The following is a 6242-nucleotide window of genomic DNA, read 5'->3' as shown; positions in this document are numbered from 1 at the left end:
AATCGATTAAATATAAATTCAGGAGAGTTTTTCTCTTCTTCCGATAATGTCCAGGTATTAAATCTTCTAAGCCCCTCATCCCCGATTTGCAATAAAATATAACTTATTTGTTGTTCTGTTTTTATTTTATCAAGAATAAAATACAGTTGCATTCGTTGTTTGAAAAGGTGGAAGGTTTCGGTCGGTTTTTCTGTTTGCCAGTTTATTAAGGGGATATCGTTTAGACAGTAATAACAAAAAGAGATAGTAGCAGTAGCAACAAGTTTTTTAAAAAATGGCGCCAAAAAATACGAGACGAGAAGTTACAAAAGGAGTGTTAAAAGTGAATCCAAATACCTGATAAATACTTGTATTCTGTGAAAAATGTGTTGTTTTTTTTTGTTTTTTTTTTTTTAGTTTTTTTCGGATTCCAGTTGTTTCAATTGTTTTCAAAAGAATGTTTGTTTTCCGTTGTTGTTATTTTTTTTTTTCGTCACGTCTTGCTTCTTTTTTTTTTTAAGTAATTTTTCTTTTTAGCATCCTCATCGCTGCCACCATGTTGAATTGGTATGTGGGTGTGGGGTGTGTTGATGCTTGAATTATAGCAGAGACGTTTATATGAACAAATGATTTATTAATACATATATGCATAAGGAAAAGATATACACATGTTGACTAGCCCATGTCCGAACGGGAAGATTCTTTTTCTTTTGCTAAATTTATGCAGAATTATACTCAGACTGACAAATTCATGTGTTCTTTTGATATTGAAAGCCTATTTACCTGCATTCCACTCTCAGAGACTATTGATATATGTGCCGATGCCCTTTATTGCAGTCAGCTCCCAACTTCCCCTATTCCTGAGAATATTTTTGTGGAACTTATGGAATTCGCCACCATGTCGGTTGAATTCAGTTTTAATGTACAGGCAGATAGATGGTATTTCGATGGGTTCTCTCCTGGGACCAGCTGTGGCAAATATTTTCGTAGGTTTCCACAAAAAGGCTCTTTTATCTGACTTTCAAAAACCAGATATTTATTTTCATTATGTTGACGACACTTTTTGTCTGTTCAACAATGAAACGGAAGCGAATACCTTTTTTGCATCCCTTAATAATATTCACCCAGTTCTTAAAATTTACTATAGAAAAGGAAAGTAATTCTTCCCTTCCTTTTCTAGATGTACTGGTTTGTAAAACACCTTCCGTTTTCTTGACTTCTATCTACCGTAAACCTACGTTCACTGGTCTTTACACACATAGGGACTCTTTTTGCCCCACCAAACAAAAATATAATCTTATCAACACCCTTATCCATAGGGCTTGTATGATATGTTCAGAGACCAAATTAAATGATGAAGTCAAATTTATTACCAAGACTCTTTGCAATAATGGTTTTCCATTGCAAATCATGGAATCAACAATTAGAAATAAAATTTCTAATTTCAATAAAATTAAACAGGCATCTGTCGACAAATGCCCTATCTACCTACGCCTATCTTGGCTAGGTAATATTAGTGAAAGATTTGCTAAGCAAATTTTTCCTGTTGTTTTTTCTTGTAAACCCATTTTGTCTTCAATTTGTAAAGACGTTATTCTTCCCCACCATAACAATTCTATTATGTATTTATTTAAATGTAGCTGCAGTGTGGGTGAACGTCTCAAAGATTAGATAATAGGGTAAAACAACATGTTCCATCCAAAATTCGAAATGGAAACTACTTACCTTCGGACGTTTTGAACAATACCCATGGCTCATCTATAGAAGAGCACCTTATAAATAATCGTATTTGCACTTCGAATTTTAGTGCAGACTTTTTTTCCATACTTAGCAAGTCACACTCTCTTTACCATCTCAAAATTCTAGAAACTATATATATTGAGACTCTGAGACCTTCTCTTTGCGAACAAACAGAGAATCTCTTAGGGCTTAATCTAGTTTCTATTTAATAATTAAACCCCCCCCCTCTTTTTTTAATGCATATATTAACCCCCCCCCCTTACTTTTTCATCTCTGATTCATTGTCCCCCCCCTTTTCTTTTTAAAACGTAATTAAGCTTGATTTTAGCTCTGTTGAGCGAGGTTCGAAACCGGTCAGCTGACGCATTCATTTTTATTTTTTAATTTCACAGTCTAAAATAAAGAATGTTTTCAAACAAGTTTAAATTTGGTTTTTACATAGCCATAATAAAATTTTGTACCCCGCAAAAAATATTTAAATATATATATATATATATATATTCAGTCAAGCCAGAAATCGAACCAACAACTTTCTAGTCAATAGCCAGTAACTCTAACCACTTGGCTACAAAACAATGCTTTATTTATTTATTGATTTATTTATTTATTTGTATTATGCTCAAGTAGTAGCAGGCGATATCATTAATGACAGTGCTTAATCTGAGAAGGAGTGCTTATATAGTCATTCACAGACCTTTTTGCTGTCTTACAATTTTTCAGTGTGGCTAGATTCGCATGCATTGCAAACCAGGGATTGAACTGAGAGCCATCTAGTATTCAATAGTCAGTAAACACCAGGTTACATAAATGATATTTATAATGTTTTTTTATAGTACAATCATTAATAGTCGTGAACAAAAAACAAAAACACTAAATAATTTACAACAAATGCAATAGAATTAAATTCTCTACCAACTTGTATACTTCTAACATGTGGAAACTGTTTGTAAGATATTTTAAAATCTTATTTCGATGAATTATATCACATTCGTTGACACACAAAAAAACAACAATTGCTGCTGAATAGTTGCTGAACTTCACTAAACTCAGGCAATTATGTGTCGTTTTACAACTGTTTTTGTTTGGGCGTTTTACCAGTAAAACTTAGGGTTATTGGTAAAACTTAGGATATTTTTGTTATCCTTTTAATATGTGTCGTTTTTATTTGCGAGTTTTCAACTGTTAACTATTTTGAGCTTTTACAAAAATATGTGATAACACCAGAAATAAACAAAATATGTCAGCAACATTAATTTAGCATCCACTTATTCACTGCTATTTCTATTTTTATTTAATAAATATGAAATTTATTTAATTAAAAAGTTAATTTATAAAATATCTATATTGAATTCGACCACGAATTTTGAGATGGAATTGTTTCTATTTTTTATGCTAGTTTCTTTTGTTAATAATTACATTTTATTCATCAATACATGTTTATATATTAGCCGGACAACGTCGAATAGCTGCGCTTGTCCATGATAGAAAAAGGTTTGATAGCTTCAAAAAGGAACATAATTTGTCCATGTTTGGATAGAGACAGAAAAAAATTGATGTTTAATTGGTATTTCGGCGTGAAATTGCATAAAAAATGACCCAAATTGAAAAACCAAGAAAAAAAAGGGAACAGTGCAAGGGAGATAACTCTCAATGAAAAACGTAATATTTAAAATGGAAATAATTTGACACTTCCAATTTAAAACGTCGAATTTCAAATTTAAAAAAAGTATAGAATCGACTTCACATTTTAAAACCTCAACGACAAATTAAATATTTGACAACTTTAAGTTTAAAAAAAGCAAAATTTCAAATTAAAAATGTCTCGTGTAAAATTAAAAATATCAATATCAAATTTTAATAAGTTCAAATTTTGTGAATTCAGAATTGACAAACTTTTTAATTAAATTCAAATTTCAAAGGTTTAGATTTAAATTAAAAAGTTATAACTTTTAATTTAAAAAGGTTAATGCACATTCTAATGAAAAGCATGAACTTCAGTAAAAAAATGCAATTTGTAATTTAAAATGTTGGACCTCAAATCAAAAATCCACATATGATATTACATTTCTAAATCAGCTATTTAAAATTTGAAAATAGTTTTCATTTTAATTTTTACCTTAAATTTTTACATTTAACGTTAATTTCGAGATTTACATATAAGATAGTGGACAAAGCATAGAAGGCAGTATCGTAGCGTTTTAGTGTATTTTATGTTATTGTGAAGATAGCACGTTTCCAAGTAAAATAGCAAACATGCACTTTTTCCTAACAAATAACACACACACACACACACACACACACACATATATATATATATATATATATATATATATATATATATATATATATATATATATATATATATATAAATACTACTACTTATATTAGTTTGAAGTTTACCATCGCGTATATAAGGTAAACATTACATCCCTTTGATTTTATTACTATATAAAATAATTTATTATTAATTGTTTTTATATTTGATGAATTATTGTAATTTCCTCAATTTTTACTTTCATCACTCATTCTCTTCTTTTTAACTACTCTATCTAGTATATTGAGTGTTCTTTAATATTAATAGTTTCTAAAATATAGATATACTATTTCTCTTTCTAGTTTAACCCTAAACCAAAACACCTAGCTCGAGATCTCATCACAGAATGAATCTCCCACAACAACCATTTACTGCTTTGGTTTCACTGTTACTGACATACACCAACTATCATGCATAATAGCTTACAACACACATTCCAAATACAAATAAACCTACAAAGAGATATTAGGCTTACTTATGGGATCCAACCTCTTGGGGCTACTTGCCATTACATATATGAACAGTGTGCATTAAAAACCTGCCACTCCAACTTCTCCTTTACAAGATATGTGGGCGATATTCTCATCCACGCATTGTCTTGTGAAGAAGCTAATAAAATCTTTATCACCTTCAAAAACGCTGATCTGAACATACACCTCATTATCGAGCACTCCGATAGTCTGGATCTCTTTTACTACTAGATTTTACCCTTCACATTACTGAAACAGGAGATTGATGCACAAACTTCTACAAGGACATCTCCATCAACTACAAACCAGCACTCCCCATCAAATAACAACACTGATAATTGAAAAAAAAAAAAATATATATATATATATAGAATATATATATATATATAGAATATATATATAACTTTAAGAATATATATATATATATATATATATATATATATATATATATATATATAAGCGAGATAAGACACTGATAGAAATTCAGATGAAAAATCCTGATAGATATTACTTGAAGTAATACTTTCAAGGAGATCCTAGCCAAAAAGGAAAAGCTCAATATTTAAGAATAGAGCAATATATAAGTTTCGTGGTTCAATTTTAAATTCTGAAAAAACAACATATAGAGATATATATTCGATTTAAGAATTTGTTGCTTGACAAAGGAATATATAGAAGGGGATAATTACAATGGAATGGTATATCCACCCAATTTCTGATATACTTTGTCAACACCGAGAAAGCATTTGGACCACAGCAAATAACACACAATCAACACAACAATGAATAAGGCTGCCTGGTATACTTTTCGAAATATCAATAAGGAGCAGTACGCTTTTGCTATATGAGAATATCACTTTCTCCCATAGGCCTATTTTCTGCCCACCCGGATTTATAACCCCAACTGACATTGGACTCCTTTCGATAATGGACTACCCAGGTTGTATCAACTTCTCTTTTCATATAATTTTCTCCATATAATTATCCGCAACCACTCAAAAAACTATTTTCAATAATTGTGCTGAAAAGCAAAATAGCGTCCATTCGCAGCTGAACATTTTGCTAACTGCATTCCATTTCCTCTGATAATATGAGCCATTGTTGAAAATCCATGGATTAAGGAAATTAAAATAACCCCTTCTATATATTCCTTTATCAAACAATAAATTCTTAAATCGAATATATGTTTCTATATGTTGTTTTTTCAGAATTAGGTTTATGTTCAGATCAGCGTTTTTGAAGGTGATAAAGATTTTATTAGCGTCTTCACAAGACAATGCGAAGATGAGAATATCGCCCACATATCTTGTAAAGGAGAAGTTGGAGTGGCAGGTTTTTAATGCACACTGTTCATATTTGTAATGGCAAGTAACCCCAAGAGGCTGGATCCCATAAGTAAGCCTAATATCTCTTTGTAGGTTTATTTGTATTTGGAATGTGAAGCCAAAGCAGTAAATGGTTGTTGTGGGAGATTCATTCTGTGATGAGATCTCGAGCTGGGTGTTTTGGTTTAGGGTTAAACTAGAAAGAGAAATAGTATATCTATATTTTAGAAGTTATTAATATTAAAGAACACTCAATATACTAAATAGAGTAATTAAAAACAAGAGAATGAATGATGAAAGTAAAAATTGAGGAAATTACAATAATTCATCAAGAATTCAAAACAATAATAAATTATTTTATATAGTAATGAAATCAAAGGGATGTAATGTTTACCTTATATATGCAATGGTAAA

This window comes from Euprymna scolopes, chromosome 29 (genome assembly GCF_053919585.1).
Source record: "Euprymna scolopes isolate OS-2025 chromosome 29, ASM5391958v1, whole genome shotgun sequence".
Classification (NCBI taxonomy): domain Eukaryota; kingdom Metazoa; phylum Mollusca; class Cephalopoda; order Sepiida; family Sepiolidae; genus Euprymna; species Euprymna scolopes.
Note: the sequence above shows the minus strand (reverse complement) of the source record.